The following is a 24,936-nucleotide window of genomic DNA, read 5'->3' as shown; positions in this document are numbered from 1 at the left end:
CCTGAAGTACTTGATTCTTTCCCTGGGGTCCTTTCTTCCCAAACCCTTAGGCCTCAGTTGTCCTCTTTTTAGAAGACATTTGGTGAAAACACGGTCTCTAAAGCCTTTGATTCTGGACTGAAGGACAAGGGGTGCAGGTGGTTTGCTCCATTCCTAGCCTCAGTTTCCCTGAGCAATGACTGTCTACACAATGATCCTAACCATAAGAGCCAATATTTCCTCTTTGTTCAAGCCTCTGGGAATCCAGGATCACTTCAAGGAAGGCCCCACAGGGGTTCCCTGGTTGCCTTGAATTTTTATTAATACATTGCCTGGCAACATTTCTTCCTAAATGTCACCAACCCAAACATAGGAACTCAATTTCACTATGTTTGGAAGGGATCCCATGGTCAGTAAAGGCCTTTATCCCCAGACAAACAGTCAAGGGTCTATAGTGATTCTGATTCTCTTAACCACAGTTTTCCCCATTTGCAAATGAAGCTTTGAGAAACCAGAGTTTCTAAGTTACCTGATCCTTTACTTGGCATCATTTCATCCCAAACTCTGGGGTGGGGAACCTGCAGCCTCAAGACCACATGTGGCCCTCTAGGTCCTCAGGTGCGGCTTTTTGACTGAGTCTAAGTTTTACAAAACAAATTCTTTTATGAAGGGGATCTGTTCTGTGAAGTTTGGACTCAGTCAAAGGGCTGCACTTGAGGACCTAGAGGGCCACACGTGGCCTTGAGGCCTCAGGTTCCCCACCCCTCCTCTAACTTCTCAGGGCCTCAGCTTCCCTTCCTTCAGAAGAAATTTAGTAAGATGATGGTCTATAAGGACACCAATTTTGACTCTGAGAACAAAGGTCTGGGGTGTTTCCTCCACTCCTAGCCTCACGCTCCCAGCCCTGACAGCCAATATTCCTCTTTTTTCATTTCTTTCACTTCTAGCAAAGACCTCTCTGGATTAGTCTGTGATATCTTTTTCCTAAGACATCCTCCCACTTCCTCATTCTGTCCTCATTTTGGCTTTTTTTAAGTTACTGGTTGAATTTGATGTCCTACAAATGCTGTGATTCCAAACCGGAATTTTTCTTCACAATTAATACCTTCCCCTGTGCTGTTCTCCATTTCCTCAGGTTCTTAACCAGTAGGTTTTCAGCTAATAGCGGGCCCTGAGAAGTTAGAGCAGGGGTGGGGAAGCTGAGGTCTGGAGCTGCCCATGCCCCCATTTTCCCACTCTTGGTGCTGCAATTTCCCTTTCTTTAAATGCCCAGATTGGTGATTACAAGCTCCAAAGGCCCTGACTCCACCTTTCATTCCCTGAACTCCCAAGCAGCCGTTCTTTGCTCAGGGTTTTCTCCCTTTGGTGAAGAGACATTTGGACTCTCCAGTCTCTTTTTTCCTGAAACCGTTGCCTCCAAATTGTGCCCCCTCTTTGGGCCTCACTTTGCTTCTCTTTAAATGACCATGTTGGATCAAATCATCTCTAAGTGCCCTGATTCCAGGGCTGAAACTCAATGCCTTTGCCCTTAGAGATCTAAGCTTCCATCCCTCTAAAATAACTGAGTGGGGATGGGTGGTTGCCAAGACTCCTGATTCTTGTTCTGCCACCCCATGGGGACGCCTCTTTGTCCTCAAGGACAGAACTGAGGGTTGGCCATGGTGGTCGCTAAGCCCCTGATTCCATGGGAGCCTTTGAACTCTTTGCTTCTGGTTTCATGAGGAGATCTCCACCTAGAAGACATTTCCCTGCTGGGCCACAGTTTGCCTCTCTTTAAATGACAAGGATGGAGCCCATAGTCCTTCAGTGGCCTGATCCTAATCCTGACTATCTGTGATCCCCAGTGTTTGTTCCCCTGTGAGCCTTCCTCCTTCAAACAAGGAGAGGTTTGCATCCCATAGTGTCGAAGGGCCCAGACCCATTCTCTATGACGACTGCTTCTAAAATTTTCTACCAGGCTCTCCCCTTTACCCTGTCATGTTCGTCTCTCTGTCTTTAAATAATTGAGTGGACCCTGTGACTTGTAAAAGCCCTGATTTAGACCTGACCTTTTGTCTCCTCATGGCCTTTATTTGCTCGGTTGAGTAGAACGCTCACCTGGCCAGGGTTTTTGTCTTCCTCTGCAACTTCCTGCCATCAGTAGGTACCAAAGAAAAGTGGGATGTGGGCAAGCGAATAGTCCAAGTCATTGAAAGTCAAAGCAGTTGCCTATGGTCATTTTGATGTCGCTCTGCTTTTGGAAGAAGATACCAGAAGAAGTCTCATTAGCCACCCACTCTCTCCTTAGCCACTTGCTTCCTTCTTGTTGCCCGTTAAGATGCCCTAATCTCCCCTACTTACCTTCCTCCTTCTCCAGAGACCCAGTGGAGATGTTGTGACAGCACCTGTCTTGTGACCAAAGACACTCAAGAGCCCCTGAATAAATACAGCAAGTGGCAGTCATTACAGGTACGGCCAGACGTTAGGTAGGGAATGTAGGGAATCAGACAAAGACCAAAATGATCAGGGGCCAATCAATCCTCTATTAATATGGTCTTTGGAGGCACTGAGGAAACATCAGAAACAGCCCAATGAGTTGGGGTATTGAAGATTTCAGACCTCACTGGGAACAGTGGGCAGCCCACAGGTCAAAGACAGCACCTTTAATTTCATTTTCATTGCATTGTAAAAGTCCATTCGGAATGACACATCCTTTTTGGTCATGCAACACCGTGAAAGAGATTTGAGTCTTACAGTTCTGGGAGAACGAGTTAAGTTCATTATGAACCACAGTAGAAGTTTTCATACCTCTTGGACTAGAAAGAAACCCAGGGAAGGCAACCGAGGCTGTGCTTTGTTGGTACTGAGCTGGTGGCTCAGGGCCAGAAACTCGATGCTGCTCACACCTGCCTTCCCCGCTGGAACTACCCACTTACCCAGATATCCCAGACATCTTAGTGGCCACCTTGAGCCCCACTTTCCCTGCACTCCGAAGTCCAAGTGAAGTCCTGAGAGCTGCCCAAACCAGGGTTTTTCTTGGAAGTTTTTTTTCTTCACGGGGTGATTCCTTTTTTCCCACTGGGATTCCCTCTCTCTAACCAAGTCAGGATGTCCCTTTGGACTCCCAGTGACGATTAAGACCATATCTGGTGGCGCCAGGAGCAGGTTTTCTTGGCGTGGGACACACTGAGTTGCTGATCTGCTTCTTGCTTTAGAGCTGCTCATGTATGTGCATGTGGGATGCTTTCATACCACTGCTGGCTGAGCCAGCTTTCGTTAGAATTGGACAAAATGAAGGTCAAAACCTTAGAAATGCATTACATAGAACAAAGTACATAGAAAATGCAGGGGATTTCTAAACCTAGGAATAGAGTTCAATGTAAAAATAAAGACACTGTAAGAGCATCAAAGAGTAATGGCAGGGGGCAGCTAGGTGGCGCAGTGGATAGAGCTCTGGCCTTAGAGTCAGGAGGACCTGAGTTCAAATCTGAACTCAGACACTTGATGTTTCCTAGCTCCATGATCCTGGGCAAGTCACTTAACCCGGACTGCCTCACCAAAAAGCAAAAAAAAAAAAAAAGAAAGTAATGACAGTGATTTGGGGAAATGTAAAGTGAACACTGACATCTAATACCTGCTCTGTTTTCTGTAAATTGTCCTAAAACTTCCTGGTATAGGCAGAGTGCTTGAGAACTGATCACTTGGCCCTTCTCTGAAGAGGAGGGCTTTCTCAGAGTTCAAAACTGTAATAGGTAGGGAAGGTTTGCCACTGGGTCAACTGAACCACCTAAAAACAGATGCTACTCAGTCTGGGTTCCCCCTCCCCCAGGGGTAGCCCTGGTCCCAGTGAAGAATCTTCTCAGGAAATGCCCCTTTAGAAGCTGGGATTGGGCCACAAGGTGAGGGGATGCATGTGCAGCCTCCAAGCTATAAGCACAGCTTGCGAGTCACCAGTACAAAAGGGAGAGGCCTCTTGACTTTGTAATGCAAATGGCCAGTCCACAATAGAGACCGACAGACTGAGCAGCAAGAAAGCAGGCAAGGTCAGACTGACCCAAGCGGAGAGAGGAGAAAAACAAGGACAAAGAGTGAGACTGATGTCAGGCCTGAGCCTACAGGAAACTCTGACTTCAGCTGGCCCCAGAAAAATCTTTGGCAAAAGACCACCCACCATTTGTTGCCCAGAGCCCAGGGATTCCAGAAAGTCTGCAGAGAGATGGAATAGGGCACAGGAGAAGCAAAGACTCAGGAGATCATACCCCACAACGGCAGAGGCAGAGCTATCTTCAGAGCTGCACACAGGTGAAGGATGTTCTTGGGAGAAGAATGCAGAGTTGCTGGGTCTCAAACCTCTGGAAGTGGGCACAGGGCAAGGGACAGAGGTCACATCAGACCCACTGTTAATGTGGACCCATTCCACCTGGTCTCACAGGATTTTAAATAGCAGCGTCTATGCAGATCACAGATGCAAAGTGTCGAATTGTGCTCGACCATTTCACAAGTGCCCACCGTATTCCAGGCATGTGACATTCAGAAAAATAAGCTAGGACTCTGTGAGCTACATGAGAAGAACCACCCATAATTGGGCTACATTGGAGTAACCCAGAACTTCACTAATGAAGTCAGTATCTGTGGGGTTGAAATGGATTGGGATTATCTCCAACCTACCCAAAGTTATCACCAGAACACTGCAAAGAGCAGGAGGCTAGGACACGATACGTGAACACCCAGAATGCCATCCATGCTGCCTGGACAGGAGCTCACAAGAAGCCAGGAACAAGTGGTAGCAGAGCCCCTCATACAAACACGGACTCCTCCAGAGAAGGTGGCCTCTGGTGATTCCTTGATGCCTCAAGACTAGAAGGGCCTGGTTGGAAAAGCTAAGCACGAGGATAAGTGGGACGTACCAGAGCAACGACCCACCAAGCCCTCCTGTCCGACTTCCAACTTTATCAAGAGATATCAGGAAGATTCCCATGTCTTCGATGGCAGATCTCAAAAACCATATGAAGGAACTGCTACTTAGGAGCACCATATGCACTGCCCCTACTGAGGGATGCGAGGAGAAAGAGAACAAGAGAACTAAATGATCCCGATACCACGCCAAAAGTTCAAGGACTGTCTGCTAAGCAGCCATGGGCTTTCAGTATTAGACACAGGCAGCTAATCTGAGGAGATCTCCATGAGAAAGGATGACAAGAAGCCAGTTTTCATCGCCCAGTCTGAATGTATTCCCAGAGGTATCTCCAGAGCACCTGCCCCTTGTCCAAGGCTTAAGGTGGTTGGGGACATAAACTAAATGGAAGGTGATACATTCAGGTGGCTTCATTGCCTTTGGGGAAAATGCTGAGAGAAGAGCAGTGATGATATGAGCAGTGCATTGGCTTGAAGCAGCATCTGAAATTGTCAACCGACAAAATCTTGTGTCAAATAGAAAGGCCGTATCGTCGTCCATCAAGGTGTGAGCATTGGCTTAAAGCAGACAAGTACAACTAGCTCCATGACAAATCTTTGAGACTTAAGGAATTTTTTTTTAGCATTTGATGGATATTATTGCAAATTTTCCAAGAACTCTGTTGCTGTTTCTGAAGCCCTCAATGACCTCACTCGTGGATAAATGATGGAGGAGAATCAGGAGCATAAGGGTAAGAAAGGCCTCTTTGATATAAACTCTGACATTTTTCAGATATCCTTATAATGACAAACATGAACAAGCTTTGAAAGACCTGGTGCACTGCCTCTCTCACATGCATCACTGTTGGCTTATGCAGATCCAAGGAAGCCCTTTGTCCTTTATACAGACACTGGACACATTTGCAAGCAATCTTGTACAAGGAGAGTACTAGTGAGCTGAAACTGATTGCATTTGCCAGTACAAGATTTAGTGACAGGAGCAGACCAAGTACGGGAGATTGAACAACTTGCCTGTTGACAAAAAAGCCCCACAGAGACCTACTTGACTGCAAGCCCCTATCACTGCCATTTGGGGAGTGAGTTAGACTCCACAGTGATGCAAGAAGAAAGGAGTGATGGACAGTCAACCAATTAGATTCTGAAGAGATGCCTCACCAGTTGGAAAGAGATTGTCAAAGTGAGATAATAATTGAAAATATGATGATTCAGGAGAGAGAGACACTGCTGTGTATTGTCATCTCCCTGCAAGTCACCTTCCACCTGAAGGAGACCTCAACCACACCATGGATGAGATCTGACCCTCCAGACAGCTCCTTTCCTGCCCAGTGCTTCATTTAGCTGAGGGTACAACAGCTTGCCAGAATCAGGCTCCGGTTTGGGATTGCATGCTTGCAGATTTGAGGATGCTGATAATCAGCCTAGACTAAGTATCGGGACAGAAGGGTACAGGGCAAGCACAAAGGCCTAGAACCACCCAGCCAACAATCAGTCTAAGTTAGGGTGATGCTGGAAAAGTGATAATGAGAATGTGTTTTCTGACTTTGGGGGATTTTTTGCCTTTTTATGTTTCCTTGCTTATATGCTGATAGTATGCATACACTATTGCTATGTGTGCATGTAACACGTTATGAATGTAATTAAGACACTGAATCACTAAAGGAGATCTAATCAAATGAAGCCCTGTATTGTACTATGTTCACCACACACAGCGGTGGTGTGGATATTATGTACCTGGTAGAGTGGGCTAAGTATCTGTGATGTTGGGATAATTACCTTAGCTGTATTGGATTTTTTTATCACAATGGCCAGGCAATATCTCTATAGGTGTTCAAGTATACCTCTAGTGATTTTGCCAGGACTGAAAAACCTTTCACTAAGGGGGAAAGCATCACCTCTGCTTGGCCAGGAGGTTCTCTTCTCTTCTGCATTTTCCTCTCCAATCTCTAGGCTAGAAAAAACTAGAAAGTATATACATTATTTATTTATTTGTCTGTTCGTTTATTTATTTATTTATTTTTGGTTTTGGGCAATTGGAGTTAAGTGACTTGCCCAGGGTCACATAGCTAGTAAGTGTCCAGTGTTTGGTGAGGCCAGATTTGAACTCAGGCCCTCCTGACTTCAGGGCTGGTGCTCTATCTGCTGCGCCACCTAGCTGCCCCCTAGGCCATTTGAAGTAAAAACAGCTGGCTAAGGATATTCTTATGTCACACTACGAGGGAGACATCATTCTTTATGGAGAAGGCACCAGAAAAGGACCCCTGAGAAACATTTCAGAAACCTGCCAAAGGCACCAAGACAGTGTCCATTTGGAGGCCCTTCACAAGGAAGGGGAAGCCACCACCTCTGGAGGAAGCCCATTCTCCTTTGGGGGAAGAGTTTTCCTGACACCTGGCCTAAACTGGCCTCTCTGCAGTTTCCACTCAGAGATCCTCTTCACGAATCTACTTTCCCAGAACTACAAATAAAGAGGCAAAGCCTGAATTGGATTAGGACATAATAATGTTAGCTCATCAGACTAACCAGGGTTTATGATTGGATGACTGAAGAAGAGAGCAATGAAGTGAATACACTTCTGAGTTGGAGGAATCTGGTCCCAATTTCTCCTTCATACAACAGTCCTTCAGATACTTGAAGAAATCTATCATGGCTCCTCTGAGTCTTTTCCAGGCTAAAGTGGCCCAATTCCTTCAACCAATGACATGGACTCAAGATCCTTCACCATCCTGGTTGCTCCTCTAGAAACTCTCCAACTTCTCAGTCAAAGAAGCATTTATTAAGTGACGACTGTGTAACAGTCACTATGCTAAGCACTGGAGATACAAAGAAAGACAAACGAGTTTTGAGAAGTTCCCAAGTCCAATGCGGGAAGCAAAAGAACAACTCCGTACAAATAAACGGGGTGGTCTCAGAGAGGAGGCCCTAAGATGAACAAGACTGGGGACTGAAGGAAGCCAGGAAAGGCCAGCTGGTGAAAATGTCTGGAGTTGGGAGACAGACTATTTGTGCTTGAGGAACAGTAAGGACACCATTGTGGCTGGATCAAAGAGGACAGGGCAGAAGGCAGGGAGCAGAGGTGTGAGGTGTAAAAAACCAATGTCTTGGGGGCAGCTAGGTGGCGCAGTGGATAGAGCACCAGCCCTGTATTCAGGAGGACCTGAGTTCAAATCTGGCCTCAGACTCTTACTAGCTTACTAGCTGTGTGACCCTGGGCAAGTCACTTAACCCCATTGACTAGACAAAACCCAAACAAAAAACCAATGTCTTTCTTAAAGCATGGAAGCCAGGGATGAACAAAATAAAATGTTCCAGATGAAGTGGGATGAGGCCCAAGAACAGTGGGACTGTTACCTCCGTTCTGGGAAGTCCAGCCCCTCTCCGCTCAGCCCAAGACCATCATGTGAGCTTTTTTGCCCACTACATCCCACTCCAGACTCCCGTAGAGCTTGCAGTCCACAACCCCCACCTCATCCTGGGCCAGAGTTTTTCCAGAACAGCTGTTGTCTGATCATGTCTCTTCCATCTTGTATTTGTGAAGTAGTTCAAAGAAACAAGAGTGAAAATCTCCACCACTATGGACAGTAGGGAAGTTGGGCAGCGCCCTGCATCAAGTGTGATGTTTGTGTCTGTTGTCACAGTCGAAGGAGTGAGTGGAGGCAGATCTCCCTCCTACAGAGGAAAGTGAAGAGACCAGAGGACCACTTCTCCACACTCCAGCTTGTTAGGGAGAATAAAGAAAATAGCCAGGAGGCTTCAAATGGGGGAAAACTGGCTCAGAGGTGGAAGAAGAGACACTTGATCCTTGCCAGGATGGTGAAAGAGTGGGCCCCAATTAGCCAGCGAAGAAAGGGAAGGAAAAGCCCAGCTGGCTCTGCAAAGGAGAATGTTACTGTGGAGCCCCGGCAGCTCTCTCGGAGGAGAGATCATCGAGTGGACAGGAGGCGATGATGAGGCCGTGGGCTGTTGTCTTCCTGATACACAGATCCAAGACATGACAGAGAAGCTCCCAAGACTCAGCCAATTGGAGGACAGTTACCTACTTCAGGTGATCCACATGGGCTTCCTCTATCTATAGGCTCCAAGGCCACCAAAGAGTCCACGAATGAATGCAGTGAGCAGCCAGATGGGTGCAGGGACAGAAGCCACCCCACATCCACATCCTTTACATTTGAGACTGAAACTGAGGGGGCAGCCACTCTGACCTTTGGGTGTGCCTGGGAAATGCCAGGAACAGAAGAAGGGTGAGGGAATCAACAGCTCAGAACTCTCGAGTTTTAAAGTCAACAGTCCAAATTTCATTTTCCCTATATTGAAGAGTCCATTTAATCTGCATGTGAGTGAACAGTCCTTTCTTCTCAGACAAAGTTTGAAAAGAGATGGAAATTCTGCAGGAATGAGGGCATGAACCAGCTTAATTATGAATTATGATTAAACCAGACCAAAACCCAGGCAAAGCAAGCAGTGATGGGGCGCTCTGCCCAAACGACCTCTACCTGCATCCTAGAAATGAATGGAATTGTCATTTGCCCAGAAAGAGACCTTGGAGCAGCCCAGCCTTCTACTAATGCTAATGTAGGAAACACACAGCAATCCATGACCAATGAAGGCACTTGGAGTGCTTTATCTCTGACGACCCCAATTCTTAGTCTCGGAGCATTTCTTCCAAATGTTTCCTCCCTCTAAGCCTCAGTTTCCATCTTTTTAAATTAAAGAGTTGGAGCCAATGACCTTGAAGTGTTATGCTTCTATTCCTTATACCAGAAGTGGGGAGCCTGTGGCCTCAAGGCCACATGTGGCCCTCTAGGTCCCCAAGTTTGGCCCTTTGGCCAAATCCAAACTTGGCCTGGAGGCTGAAGGCTCCCCACCCCTGCCTTATGCCCTTTGAGCCTTAGTTTCTTCATTTGAACAATGGACCCAATAGCCTCTAAGGGCCCTGATTCCTTCTCTGAGGTTTCTTCCTAAAGGTCTACCTCTCTAGACCTCAGTTCCCCTCTCTGTAAATGATCAAATTGAACCTGATAGACTCTTAAGGGTTCTGGTTCCAGGCCTGATATTCCAGGATCCTCAGTGTTGCCCTCTCTCTGGATCAGTTTCCCTCTTTATAAAATGGCAGCATTAGACCCAATAGCCTCTTAAGACGCTGATTCCACCCTGATGATCTTTAAGATTCTTAGTTCCTGCTCTGAACCTCTGTAATCCTAAGTGTCTCTCCATCACTGGGCCTCAGTTTCTTCCATCTGCAGAATGAAGTGATTTGACCCAGTGGTCGCTAAGATGATTGATTCTAGCTTTGAGATCTTTGAGATATTCCTAAATGGCTTCCCCTTTCCTAGCCTCAATTTTCTTCTCTGGAAAACGACAGGGTTAGATTTGAGGGGCTTTAAAGACCTGACTCCTGCAATACTAAGTCCTTCTCGCTCTCTGCACCTCAGTTCTCCACTCTGTAAAATGAAGAAGTTGGGATCAATTGTCTCTGACACCCTGCAATCCTGAGCTCCCCTTTCTGGGCCTCAATCAGACCCTCCTCCCCCACAATTGGCAGAGCTGCTTGGAGTTTTGGTTGCCCTGACAACCCCTCAGCAGGACCCAGTGTGTGTGCATGTGTGCGTTCGTGTGTGTGTGTGTGTGTGTGTGTGTGTGTGTGTGTGTGAATGTTTGCATGTATTTGTGTGTGGATATTTGTATATATTCATGTGTGCACGTACGGGTGTGCATGTGTGTGTGTGTGTGTTTATGTGTCTCAAGTCCTGAGAACCACCTAGAGTTTATTACGGACAAGCAGCATGGCCCCTTCCCCAATTCCACGCTCTTCATGGGAAAGCAGGCACTCTCTGGGGTGGGTCCAAGTCTGTCATTGTAGGATACACCATCCAGGCAAGGAGGCAGAAGAATCAGGGCCCTTGGGGACCACACAGCAGACCAAACTGAGGCCTAGAGAGGCGGAGCTGGAATCAGGGCCCAGAGGGGGAAACTGAGGCCCAGACAGAAGCCACTTAACTAAGGTTATAATGAGGTAATGACAGAGCCAAAGCTCCTGCCTCCCCGCTTGAGTATTATCTAGTTGAGCCAAGGTCAAGAAGAGTGTAGGCTGCTTCCAGAACCACCTCCCAAGCTCCCTTGGTCAAGGAAAGAAACCAAGCCTGGGCCAGGATAAGGCAAATCACCTTGGCCCCAAGGCTAGGACAATAGCCATGATGGGGAAAATAGCCAGGGACTAGTTCCAAGGGGACAAGGAAGGGCCATGAAAGAAAGGCCAGAGGCTACTGCCTGCCCTCAGGGGATGGAATGACATGATCCCCCAAGTTCCAGTCAGCAGATGACCTCTTCCCAAGGATGTTCGAGACTGGCCTAGCTGCTCTCTGAGGCCCCTTCCCAGCTCAGAGGCAGGTGGGAAATCACTGGGTCCCTCCACAGGGAGAATCTCTGCTGCCCACACTGGGGAGCCTTGGGGATCCTGGTATATAGCTACTTGAACAGAGAAATGTGCTTTATCTCAGTTGAATTACACCAGCATCACCTCCCAGTCTCAGCCTTTTCTGCAGAATTCTCCTTCCATCCTGGCAGCTTCCCTACTCGATACCTCAGCTTCTCCAGGGCAGGAAAGCACCTTCAATTTCACCTAGTCTCACCCCTGCCCATTTTACAGACAGGGAGCCTGAGGCCCAAAGAAAGGAAGTGACTGATGTTAGTACCAGAAAGAGACATTAGAGCGCACTGGTGGCTCAGTGGGTAGAGTGCTAGACCAGGAGTTCAAACCCCAATTCAGATACCTAGTGTGACCCTGGGTAAATCACTTGACTTCTCCTAGCCTCAATTTCCTCATCTGTAAAATAGGAATAATAGCACCTACCTCAAGGGGTTGTTGTCAGCATCAAATGAAAGAACATGTAAAGCCCTTAGCAAGCCTTAAAGTTATTATTATTCAAACCTCCTCCATTTTAGAGATGGGGAAATAAGGGCCAGAGAGGGGAAGGGACCTGGCATCTCAGAGCATCAGAACTGTACTGGAGCTTAACAATCCTCTAGTTCACCCTTCCCCCATTGTGGCATCTACCTCAGAGGGTCACAGTGAGACCCACATGAGACAATATATAGTTAAGTGCTGCACCAAGAGAGCTGTAGAAATGTGAGTTACTCGCCGTCCTCGTCCTCCTCCTCCCCCCATCTCCTCTTTCCCTCTTTCTTCCCCCCTCCCCCTCTCTCCTCCCCTTCCTTTCTCCCCATTCTCCTTCTCCCCCTCCTCTTCCTCCCCCTCACTCCCTCCTCTTTCTCCCCCCCTTCTCCTCTCCTCCCTCCCCTCCCAAATGTATCTCTCAGGTTTGCACTGCCTCCCTCCTTCCTCAGTCCTCTATGCTGAAGCCTTTCACTTCCTTCCCAGCTCAGCCTAGACACCACCTATGTTAGCAAGTGCTCTCTGCAGCTCCCAGATGAAAAGGTTCCTCCTGGATTTTCACAAGGCACTTGGGTTTGACTTTTTGCCATTTCATTGCCCTGCCCACCCCACCCCCCACCCGCTGTCTCCCTGTTGGTAGAATGTAAAGGTAAAGCTGGGTGCCCAGAACAGAGCCAGCACTTAGCAATTGCTGGTGGAACTGAATTAAGCCATCTCCTAACCCCGGCAATGGCCCAGTGAGGCAAGAGCCCAAAATGGTCGAGCATCTAAATGTGTTGCAAAAATCCTTTGATTCTGGGCCCAGTTCTGTCACTTGGCACTATGTGACTTCCCTCTCTGTCTCAATTTCTTCTTCTGGATGATCTCCAACATTCCATGATCCTAAGTCCCTTTCCCCTACCTAGGCCCCAGTTTCCCTAACTGTAAAAGAAAGCTAGGCTAGGGGCAGCTAGGTGGCGCAGTGGATAGAGCACCGGCCCTGAAGTCAGGAGGAACTGAGTTCAAATTCAGCCTCAGACCAAACACTTGACACTTACTAGCTGTGTGACCCTGGGCAAGTCACTTAATCCCACTTGCCTAAAAGCAAAAAAAAAAAATTTTTTTTAATTTAAAAAAAAAAGAAAGCTAGGCTAGATCAAAGGTGTCGAACTCACCAACAGGTATGCCACCAAATCACTGCTGAAATTGTTAAAATGCAATTGGGAAATGTTTTAACAAAATAAAAAAATGCAATACAATACAGGTAATGTTAACTTGTGATTTTCTAAGTCAATACGCAGCCAGAATTTGACTTCACTGGGCTAGATGATGGGTTTTTCTAGCTCTGCCAGTTTTTATATTCATTCATTTAATTATTTGTTCAGCAAATATTTCTTAAGAAGCGGCCATGAGCCTACAAGCTGGTGGATAGGGAGGAGACAAAGTATAGATCTGAATCTATGCCTGCCAAGGTAAGGGAAAGAACAAGCATTCAGGTGGCATCTACTGTGCTCCAGGTACTATGCTGAGCTATAGTATCATTTGGTCCTCATAACAACCTTGAGAAGTAAATGTTGTTATCATCCCCATTTTAAAGATGACGAAACTGAGGCAAATAGCAATTATGTAACTTGGCCACGGTCACATAGCTAGTAAGTGCCTGAGGCCAGATTTGAACTCAGGTCTGACTCCAGGCCCAGCACTCTTAACCACTGCACCACCAGCAACTTACCAGCAATAAAAAGTCCGAATTTGTCAGGCCACCATTTCAGGCCCTCTGAGCTGCCACCACACCAACCTTCCAGTCTTATCTCGTATTATTTTTATGCACACTGTAACCAAAGTGGACAAATTGACATTGAACTAGAACGCCTTTGTCAACTACAGGGAGTTTAAGATGGTGGCAACAGGAACAGGAAAAGAGAAGTTTGGGGGTTTGTTGGGGGGGAATGGGAGGGGAATGGAATAATCACTTCTACTCTGGACACATTGAGCTTGGTGTGCCTATGAGACACCCAGATGGAAATACTGGGCAGGCAGCTGTCAGTGTGAGCCAGTCCAGGAAAAAGATAAGGACTGCATAGATAGATTAGAGGCACCTGGGTACCAATAATTGCCACCTTGAGGGTTGATCAGGTCACCAAGAAAGATAATACAAAGTGAGAAGAGGTCCCAGGACCGAGCCTTAAGGAACATTCATGCTTTTGCGGGGGGGGGGGGGGGGGTGATGATTCAGCAAAAGAGACAGGCAAAGGTCAAGCAGGCAGGGAAGACCGATGTTCTGGAAGCCAAGTGGGATGAGGAGTAACCAAAGACAGCACACTCAGCAGTTCAATTAAGCCAGACTGACCACCTTGGACAGTTAAGTGGGGTGACCAGATGTCAGACTCCAAGGAATGGAGGCAAGGACTGCTTCATTTGGGCTTCTGTATTCTTATTGCCGAGCACAGTGCCTGGCAAACAGCAGCTGCTTAATAAGTGACAGAGAAATTGATTGAATGGTTGAGGGAAGAGGGAACAGAAGCCTTTCTAGGAGCTGGTGGGTTATAGGAGACCAGAAATGGAAGGTGCAGGAAGATAAAGTAAAAGGGCTTTAAGGATGAGGAAAGTCCAGAGAAGTCAAGGGACCGACCATTCAGTAAAGCTCCCTCATCAGTAAAGCTCCCTCAGTTCCCCTTGCTAAGTTCAGGGAATACAAATACAACCCAAAAGAAAGACGGCCCTCACCCAAAAGTAGAGGCCATTATAATGGCCACATTGAAAAGGGAGTGGGGGAGGGGAATCAGGTAGGGCCCTGGTGGGGAAAGAAGGCCTTAGGGCCCTTGGGGCACAGGGATCCTTCCAGGTTGCTGGGCCCTGGTGGAGAAAGAAGTCCAGAAGCCCAGAGAATCAGAAGAGGAGAGCAAAGAGGGATGAAGGATTGAACACGGCTGGCCAGGGCACTTTCCTTCCAATGGACATTCTGCTGGGGTGTGATAGCACATGCTTATAATCCCTGTTCCTAGGGAGGCTGGTTTTGGTGGAGTGCCAGAGCTCAGGCATTCTGAGCTATAATGGGCTGAGATGATGGGGTGTCTGCACTAAGTCTGGCACCAATATGGCAAGCCCCTGGAAGTAGGGGGCCATCAGGCTGCCCAAAGAAAAGAAAACCAGCCAATGTTGGAAAAGTAGAAGGTCAACACTTCCACACTGTTCAGGGCCAGTGCCCTTCCAGGCTGGGTGAGATAGGGGGACTCAGTCTCCCAAAAACAGGAGGTTTCAGAAGAAACTGACCAATCAAAAGAAGGGTGGAGTGTTCTTCCAAGGTGGGAAGGTTGCAGAGAGGCAGCGATCTTCTAGGGTGAGAAGGCTTTGGGATCATGATGATAAAAAAAAATGTCCAGAAGGCAGGAAACTGAGTCCAGAGAGGAATGAAGGAGTGAGCACATTTGTAGGCAGCCAGAAAGGAAGCAGGGCATAAAGAGAGTGTGAAGATAAGAAAGGGGGCATTTGAGAGAGCAAGCTCCCAAAGTACATGGCAGGGGATGGGTTCAAGAGCACAATTAGAGACACTGGCCTGGACAAAGAGAAAGGCCACCTTTTTCTCAACATGGAGCAAAGGACAGAATGGGAGATGATGCAGAAGGGTTGTAAGGCATAGAGTAGTGGACAGCAGAGAGCTCATGGCCAATGTCTTCTATTTTTTTCTAGTAAAATATGAAGTGAAGGTTCTTTGTTGAGAGGGAAGGGGGAAGAAAGGGTATGGAAAAACTTGAGGGAAGAAGAGCAATTTTGGAATATCCACTGCAGGGAGTGTGATACAGTGTCCACCACAGAAGAAAAAAAGGACTCCATGGGACTGGAGATGGGTGTGTACCAATTTTTTTAAAGGGATGAGGGAAATCTAATAGAATCAGCAAACTGTAGACCAACCAGCTTGACTTCCACTGCTTGCAAAATTCTGGAGCACTCCTGTGAGCATCTGGAAGAGCCAGACTGGCTTCATCAAGAATAGGTTATGCCAAACAAACCTCACATCTGTTTGAGGACAGGGTTGCTAGCCTCCAACATCTGGGGAATACTGCAGACCTAGTAAACCTAGATTTTTAGCCAAGCATTTGACGACATTTCTCATCCTGTGCCTGGGGAAAAGATGGTGAGATGTAGAAGATAGCACAGTGAGGATTCAGAAGTGGTTGGATGACTAGACCCGAAGAGCAACAATTAATGTAATGATGTCACTTTGGAAGAAAGCACCCAGTTGAGAACCCCAGGGATCTGTCCTCACCTCTATGCTGTCTGACAGCTTCATCAATGACTTTGACAAAGACACATTTGTCAAATTTCAAGATACACAAGTCCGGGACCAATAGCAAACACAGGATCCAAAACTACCTCAACAAGCCAGAGCAATGGGATAAATCCATTATGATACTTAGTAGGTCTAAATGAAAAGATCTGCCTTTGGGTTCAAAAAACAAATCAACATGTGGAGGGAGGGGTAACATGGCAAGACAATGATTTACCTGAACAAGATCTTGGGGTCTTAGTGAATTTCCAGTTCAATCTGAGTCAAAGGAACGATATGGCAGCTCAAAAAGACAATATCCTACACTCTGCTGAGAGGCCCGGTGTCCAGAACAAATGAGGGCATGCTTTTGTCAGCCCTTATCAGAACACAGATCTGGGGACAAAAACTACTGGAACCACTGGAAAGCAATCTGGCAGAAACTAGGCATAGACCAACATCTCCAACCATATACCAAGATAAACTCCAAATGGGTACAGACAGCTATAGAGGGTGATATCATAAACAGACTGGAGGAGCAAGGAAGAAATCATCTATAAGATCTACGGATGAGGGAAGAGTCTGTGATCAAACAAGTGAGAGAGAAGGTCACAGAAAGTGAAATGGCCAGTTTTGTTTACAAAAAATTGAAATGTTTCACACAAACAAAAATTATTATACCTAAAACTAAAAAGGAAACAGGTAAATGGGGGAAGAGCCTTTGCAGTAAATTTCTAAGACATAGAAGGAGCTGATTAAAATTTATAAATATAAGAACCATTTCCCCAGTTGATAAATGGTCAAAAGATACAAATGGGCAATTTTCAAAGGAAGAAATCCAAGCTACCAAGCCATATGAAAAAATGCTCCAGATCATTAACAATTAGAGGAATACAAATTAAAACAACTCGAGGTTCCACCTCATACTCAACAGATTGGCACAGTTGACAAAAAGGGAAAATGACAAATATTGGAGGGGCTGCAGGGAAATTATTAATTTATTATAATTACTGTTATCTATAATTATTAATAAAAGATTAATGCATCATTGGTGGAGCTGTGGATTAGTTCAGCCATTCTAGAAAACAATTTGGAATTATGCCCTTATTCAATTGTACATATCCTTTAACCCAGCAATAACTACTAGGCCTATACCCCAAAGAGCTCAGATAAAGAGGGAAAGTCTTCATATGTACAAAATTGTTTATAGCCGCTCTTTTAATGGTGTCGAATAGCAGGAAACCAAGGAGGTGATCATCATTTGGGGTACGACTGAACAAATTCCACCATATGCATGTGATGCTGCTGTGCCCTAAGAAATGCAGAAGGGATGGTTTCAAAGAAACCTGGTTAGACTGGCATGAATTCATGCAAAATGAAGTCTGCAGAACCAGGAGAACAATCTAGACGATAACAACGAACGCCTTTGGAAAGACCTGGCAAGCCGAATGAACACGAGGCCTGACCCTTATTCCTGAGGACTCCAGCTGAAGCCGGCTGCGCTGCTCACCTGAGGCTGCTGCTGCTCACCTGAGGCCGCTGCTGCGGGGTCTTTTTTAGACCTAGACAATGAACGGCTTTGTTTTGCTTGAGTATACATGTTTGTTACAAGGCTTTGCTTTGGGTTTTCTCTTTTTGTTCAGTGGGGGTGGAAGGAAGAGAAAAGGTGGGTTTTCATTGAAAAAGACCTTTCTCCCCCCCCCCCAAGGAATAGATGGGTCGGAGTAAATAGTTTCCGAGGTCCCTTCCAACCTGCAGATTCCGGGATTTGCTCAGGGTGACACGGCTCATAAGCATTAGAATTGGGATTTGAACCCAGGTCTGCTTCTGCCTTCAGGGCCAGAGTATTTCCCAATGCAGTTCTGCTCCTCATTTCCATCACACATACATATCCCCAATAGCTGGCCAGTACATTCGGATTCTATTCTGCCCAGCCCCATTTCCGCCCAGCCACACAGAAGCCTAAAGCGAAGGAGTCTCAAATATTCAGCCCTTCCCCTCCCCCCCCACTCCCACCCACCCCAGCCCCCAGCCAGGGCCTCCATTCTAGTGACAATCAACAGCCCCGCCACAGGGCCTCCTAGGACAATTAGAAACCAGGGGTGGGTGGGGGGGGCGGAAGAGGGGCTGGGCAGGCAGAACCGAGCAGATGGCGGGCTTAGCATAAGAATACAGCTAGTGGGGGAGCCCCCAGTTCAGGCTCCCCCAGGGCCCCGCCCAGTCGGCCCCTCCCCTTCCCTCACAGGCTCCGTTGGCCACCTGCTGAACTAGGCTTTCTTAGCCCCATTGAGCTCATCAATTTCTCATTCGGGCCAAAGGAACCGTCTCCTTTCTCCCCAGCTGAGGCAGTGAAGACACCCAGAGCAGCCACCGGAATTGTTTGGATGACCAATAATGATGATACCAGCCTCAGTCCCAAGACGATCAGAGCATCCTGGGACTGAGAGTTGCAGCAGGCCCTCCCTTGGAGATCATTCAGTACACCCCCTCTTGTTTTATAGCGAGGGAAACTGAGGCCCAGAATTTAGAGCTAGAAGGAACCATCCAGTCAACCTAGTCCAAGCAGCACCTCCCCTCAGCTTGGAAAACACACACACACACACACACACCACACACACACACACACACACACACACACACACATACGGTGGACGGGGAAAAGGGATTTAGGATCACAGAATGTCAGAGATGCAAAGCCTCTCAGAGAGCAGCAAGTTCACTAGAGCTGCCCATTTTACGAATGACTCAAAACCAGGCCTACTGAACCCTTCTCCGAGGCTCTTTTCCCAAGTCCAGCCTCCCACAACATTTGCACATCAGGTGCTCCAGCCTAAGACACAGAACTGCCCCCACACCCCATGCGCTCACATCTTCTCAGCCTTTACCATTCTTGTCCAGGACCTCCCATGTGCTACAGGCCTTCCCCTAGGTCTTCTGGCATTTTGTTATGAAGAAGCTGTTCCAACTGCTCTGGCACTTTCAAGTTCACAAAGCACTTTCCTCCCAACAACCTTGTGAAGGAGGCAGTGCAAGGATTATACCCATTTTCTAGAGAACAAAAATAAGGCTGAAAGGAGAAGGAACTTACTCAGAGTGACATGGCTAGTGAGTGCTGAAGTCTCTGCAGACCCATGACAAGTGTCCCTTCCCCTCAATCGCACTGGCCTGGTCTCCAAAGGGCCCTGGCTTGGGTGAGTAGCATTGGCTATGGTGACCAGGGTACAAGTCAAAGCCCTACTGATTAAGTAGGAAGTTTCACCAAGGGAGCCAAGGGCTGAGGGGCCCGCCTCTCTAGCAGGTTGTGTTGGAAGAAGTCCAGACATGAATCCACCCTCTTTGAGATGGATGAGCAAACTGAAGTCCAGAGGGGGAAAGCACTTTCCCAAGGTCACTTCACGGGTAAGTGGCACAGCCTGCTCCTCCTCCCTACCCCTACTGCCAGCAACCTAGTTCACTGGGGCCTTCCTTTATCATCTCTCACCTGGCATGTATTTCTGGCCTCCTGGCTTGTCTTTCCCCAATACAAGCTGCCCTCCTTATCTTCCTAAAGTCCAGCTCTGTCTACATCCTTCAATGACTCATTGCCCAATGGATGACCCTAAATGTGGACTGCCCTCCTCCACCTGGCTCCAGTCTCCTCCAGCCTTCTCTCCCACCACTCCCCAACATGGCGCTGAAGTCCAGCCAAGCTGGATCAGTGCTTAGCCACCCCAGCCCTTTTCTACCTCGTGACCCCTCACGCCTGAAATCTGACCTCTCCCACCCCATCCCAGCCAGAAGCAGCCTCTGGCCCTTCCAAAGGCCTGTAAGTAGGTCTTTTATGTACAATCTGGTTTGGAACAGAGTCAGCCCTGTCACCATCTTATCCCCCACCGACTCAACAGTGAGATCTCACAGGTAAGGAACTCAGTCACTAGAGTTAAGCTTGGAACTCCATACAGAGTAGGAAAACAAGGAACAAGGGAGGGACTGTGAGTGAGCAAATGAATGAGTTTATGAGTGAGTGAATGAATGAATGAATAAGTGAGTAGATGAATGAGTTTATAAGCCAGTGAATAAATGAATAAGTGAATGAATGAATAAATGCCTAAGTGAATGAATGAATAAATGCCTAAGTGAATGAATGAAGGAATGAGTAAATGAATGAGTGAGCAAATTAGTAAATGAATGAGTGAGTGGATGACTCAATGGCAGAGTTGTTCGGGGCTCCTATCAGAGCTGTCCAGAGGTAGGTGGGTTATTGTTCCCAGCTGAATGGTTCCCAGAGCCTGAGCCATTAACACGTACAACTTGTGGTTTCGCTAAGACCTCAGATCTCCATGCCTGGCCCCTAAATGGCTTTGGGCTTAGCCAGCATCAGGGTTTCCTCCTTGGTCTGCGGGGAGCCCTCAATGGAGATGATACTCAAGTCACGTCACTCTCCAACTTTGTGCCTTGCAAACCTTCAAGAGCTAGAGAAATGTCAGCATTCTTAGGATAGAAATAGCCCACAGCCAGGCTAAATGTTGTCTTCATTCCACAAACAAGCAGCTCCTTATTTCCCTAAGGACAGCCCCCTCCTTCAGCCTGGGATCTCCTAGAGCCCAGACACTTGGAACCACCAATGTGGCTGGTCTCTACCAAGGGATTATAGCATTTAGAACTGGAAGAAACTGAAGCCTGGAGATGGGAAAAAACTTAGGACAAGAGAAGGTCAGGGCTCATCTGATCCAACTCCCTCATTTTACAGATGGGGAACCTAGGGCCCGGTTGAGGCCTCGAGGGTTTGAGGGTCAGAGCTTGCTATTATGGACAAACGAGACAGCTTGGCACCCGGATTTCATTCCTCCGCCCTACTCTGCCACTGACTCGGGTGTCCCTTGTTCTCTCTGGATCTCAGTCTCCTCCTGAGTACTAAGTAAAATGAGGGAGAGACTGGGGATAAAATGGCCCTAGGTCTCAGTCTTCTCAATCTTTTCCCACCACTACTCTGCACAGGGAGAGAGGCAGAAGGTGGTAAGAGCATTATTACTCCCATTTTATAGAGAAGAAAGCTGAGGCCCCAAAAGGACAGGTGACTTGCCCTAGGTCATAGAGCTAGCAAAAACCAAAGGTGCCATTTGAACTCAGGCCTTCTGCCTTCAAGGCCAGTAATCTTGCCAATATCTCATGTTGCCTGCCCACAGCCATCAAATATTGGTAAATTTCCAGCCCACGCAGTAACCCACAAATCCATATTCATGAAGCTACACGGGTCCTTAGAGAACAAATCAACCTTCTTATCTTTGGAAAAAAAAAAAAGAAAGAAAGTCTGATCACAAGAGGGACAGAGATTTCAGAGATTTGCCAGAGGTGGCCAGTGAGTCAGTGGCTGAGGTAGGCCTGGCCCCCAGGTGTTCTGACTCATCCACTCAGTGACTCAGAAACCGTGGAGTCCACCCCGGCCCCTATTTCCGCCAACCCGCGCTCCCCCTCCCCCAGCCATCATACAGAGGCCCAGAGACCCACCAGCACTCTGTAAGGGACTATGGATGCAATTGGGCTTGGAACTCAGGCTCCTGACTTCAGATACAAGGCTTCACCAGGACACTGCACAATTAAGTCATACATGGCACAATTTAATTGGAGGATGCTCCCATGAGTTGGTTTGAGGTATGATGGGAAGAGTACTGCATCTGGAGGAAGAACACCTAGATTTGAAATCCCAATCTTCTAATGAGCTGTGTGACCTTGGACAAGTCATATGACCCTCCCAGCCCTTTCCCTTTGCAGGAGTTGGACTAGATAGAAGGTTTACTGAGCAAGGCTCAAAGTACATCCCACCCCCCCCTTTTCAAACCAAGGAGCCCAAAGAGCCACACACCCCAGCACGTTCAGTCTACCCTGGTCTGGAAGTCAGTACTGAGATGGCTGGACTGGAGCTGCCCAAGATCTCACCAACATGTGGGTGCTAGTAAGACATATACATACAGGAGGTGCCAGGAGATATCCAGGCTGAACAGAACCTTAGAAAGGACCTCGAGCAACAAAATCCCAGAGCTGGAAGGAATCTCTAGCACCTAACACATAACAAGAGCTTCATTCAGATTTTTGAGTTGAGCTGTATGACCCTGGGCAACTCACTTAACTCCATTGCCTAGCCAAAAAACAAACAAACAAACAAAAAAGCAGATTTTTGAGTTGAATTGAATGTAGCTTGGAGTAATGAGAATCACCTGGTGGGTCTGGAGTCAGGAGAGCCTGGGGTGCTAAGCTTGCCTCTGCCAAGTCCTACCCAGGTGCCTTTGGACAAGTCACCAGACCCCTCTAGGCCTAAGGATCTTCATCTGTTAAAAAAAAGGGCATTGGACTGGACTGGTCAAGTCCCTGCCATGTCTACCCACTGCCCCTAGTTTTACACTTTGGGGTCAATCGGAAGCAATTAAGTCCAAAGGTCAAAAGCCAGGAAAGACCTCATTAGACAAAAGAAAACTGGAGCCCAAATAACTGGCACAAAGGTCAGAAGTGGCACAGTCAGGATTCAAACTCAGGTTTTATGACACCCTCTCCAGAACAGTCTCCAAGCCCTCTTCCACATAACAGCCCTTCCAATACTCGAAGACACCTAGTCTGTTCCCTCTAGACCTTGTCTTCAGCAGGGCAGCTACCCCAGGCCTGGGATGGCCTGGTCTCCGGCCCCTCCACATCCTGCTCACCCTCCTCTGGACACTCTCCAGCTCACTGGGAGCCCAGAAGGGGCCACCACATTCCAGATGCAGAAGACAGGAGGATTAGCACCCCCACCCCACCCCCCATGTTCTGGACTCTGCCTCTCTTAATGCAGGATTTTGCACAGACACCCAGATATCCACTAGCCTGAAAGCCAGCTCTCCCTTGTTGAGATATGTCCTCCTAGCCAGAGAATCCTGATGTAAAGAGATAAGGGGGTAAGGGCTTGGAGCCCCTTGGAAATCCAGACCCTCCTTCCTCCAAGCAGGGCAGGCCAGCCCCAGGCCTCCCGAAAAGCTCCTGGGTCTCTGGGGCTGCCCATTTGGGATGAGGGGGGTGAGGCGGCTGTGTTGGTCCCAGCTCTCTGGGCTTCCTCCCATACAGCTCAGCCTAGTGCCTCTACACACACACACACACACACACACACACACACACACACACACACACAAAGACACACAACCAGGCACGAAGGCACCAAAATACGGAGCCCCATCGACACAGATAGATAGACACACGTAGACAGTGACAAAGACACGTTGAGATAGACACACACACACACACACACACACACACACACGCACGCACGCACACACACTCAGACACACAGACACAGACACACACACACACACACACACACCCTGGGCCCTTTCCCTCCCTCCCCTGTCCCCTCCCCCGGGCTCTGCGGGGCCGCAGCCGGGCGTGTGTGCGTGTGTGTGTGTGTGTGTGTGTGTGTGTGTGTGTGTGTTGTGTAAGGGGGGGGAACAAAGCCGGGAGCGTGCACACATACACATATACACACACACACACACACACACACGCCCATCCCTCCCTTCGACCCGGAGCGGGGGGGGGGGGGACGGGGGGGGCGGCCGCCGCCGCGGCCATCTCCAACCCCACCTCACCGGCCCCCCCACCCCCCGCACCGGTCAGTCTCCCCCCCTTAGCCCCGGGCTCCCCCCGATGGCCAAGGTCGCGGGCGGACCGCACCTCGCCGGCCCCTGGCGCGCCTGCCCTGACCTGCCGCCGCCGCCGCTGTCGCTGCCGCTGTCGCTGCCGCTGTCGCTGCCGCTGTCGCTGTCCCTCGGCCGCCTGCCGCCGCTGCTCTTCAGGGCTAGGGAGGAGAAGCAGCCGTGTCCCCAGGGGCTGTGCCCGGAGCTGGCTCCGCTCCGCAGGAGGAGACTGCTCAAGGGACCGAGGGGAGGGGACCGAGGGGAGGGGGAGAGGAGGAGGAGGGAGGGTGGAGGTGGAGGAGGAGGAGGGAGAGAGGAGGAGAGGAGCCTGGAGAGAGCAGGGGGAGGAGTGATGGGGAGGCGGGGGACAGAGGAGGGGAGGGGGAGAGGGAGGAGAGAGGAGAGGGAGATGGATGAGAAAAAGATGGAGAGGAGGAGAGAAAAGGAGAAAAGGAATGAGGAGAGGGCAGATGAAGGAGGAAGCCAAGTGGGGATAGGAGGGGAAGCTGCCCCACCAGTCGCAGGGAGGATGCTCCAGGCCAATCTGCCAAACCAGGCTGGGCAGCAGCAGCTCTGTGCCTTTACTTGGCAGCCTTGGACAAGTGGCTCAGGCTAGCCGAACCTCAGTTTCTTCCTCTTTTTTTTAAAAAAAAAAAAAGGTGGGAGGGTAGGAGGGGGCTTCTACTAGCTAATTGTCAACAAGCCTCTAAGCTCTAGTGATCAATAAGAAAAGCTAAGGCCTCTGGGAGATCCCAGGAAGGATGGATGAGCCCAGTTTCCCCTCCCCCAGCCCCGAAACTTCAGGGTTTGGTGTCTGAGCTCCCCCTGCTGCCACAATGAAGCATTTTCAGACCCATCAAGTCAACATTCATTAAGTGCCTAGTATGTGCCATGCCCTGAATTGTCCTAACTGTGGCAAAGGCAGAGAAAATCAACTGTCGCTCTTCGAGGTCCCAGGAGCCACGTGTGGCAGCTCCTGGATGGCCAGGGCGCTTGTAGCCAATGACTTTCCATGTGACCTTGGGCTCGACCTTTCCTTGAGCAGAAAATAAAGGTGTGAGGCCTTGAGGTCCCACCCAGCTGCCCTTCTAGGATTCCTTACTGACTTTCGGAAAGAAGTCTCTGCTGGGAATCAGAAAGGTCTGGCTTTGCAACCCCCTTCAGACAGTCACTGGCCTTGTAGCCTGGGGAGCTACTGTGAGGGGAGTGCTTTGTAAAACTTAGAGCAATAGCTAGGACGACATGGCTGGGACCTTCACAGAAATCACAGAAATGAGCACACGGGATTTTTA

At 48.5% G+C, this 24,936-nt stretch overlaps 1 protein-coding gene across 2 annotated transcripts in view; it reads right to left on the bottom strand.

Annotated features, from left to right (window-relative positions):
- Positions 1 to 24,344, bottom strand: part of PAK3 (p21 (RAC1) activated kinase 3) — a 75,201-nt gene extending 50,857 nt beyond the window's left edge. The window contains exon 1 of one of the 2 annotated variants that reach the window (XM_078147714.1): positions 23,712 to 24,344. The gene's annotated coding sequence lies outside the window, so the exon portion shown is untranslated. The remainder of the gene's footprint in view (positions 1 to 23,711) is intronic. The other variant, XM_078147715.1, reaches the window with a different exon arrangement.
- Between the last annotated feature and the right edge of the window lie 592 nt (positions 24,345 to 24,936).

This window comes from Phascolarctos cinereus, unplaced genomic scaffold (assembly GCF_003287225.1).
Source record: "Phascolarctos cinereus isolate Bilbo 61053 unplaced genomic scaffold, phaCin_HiC Scaffold_8;HRSCAF=390, whole genome shotgun sequence".
Classification (NCBI taxonomy): Eukaryota; Metazoa; Chordata; class Mammalia; order Diprotodontia; family Phascolarctidae; genus Phascolarctos; species Phascolarctos cinereus.
This window is presented reverse-complemented; position numbering and strand designations above follow the sequence as displayed.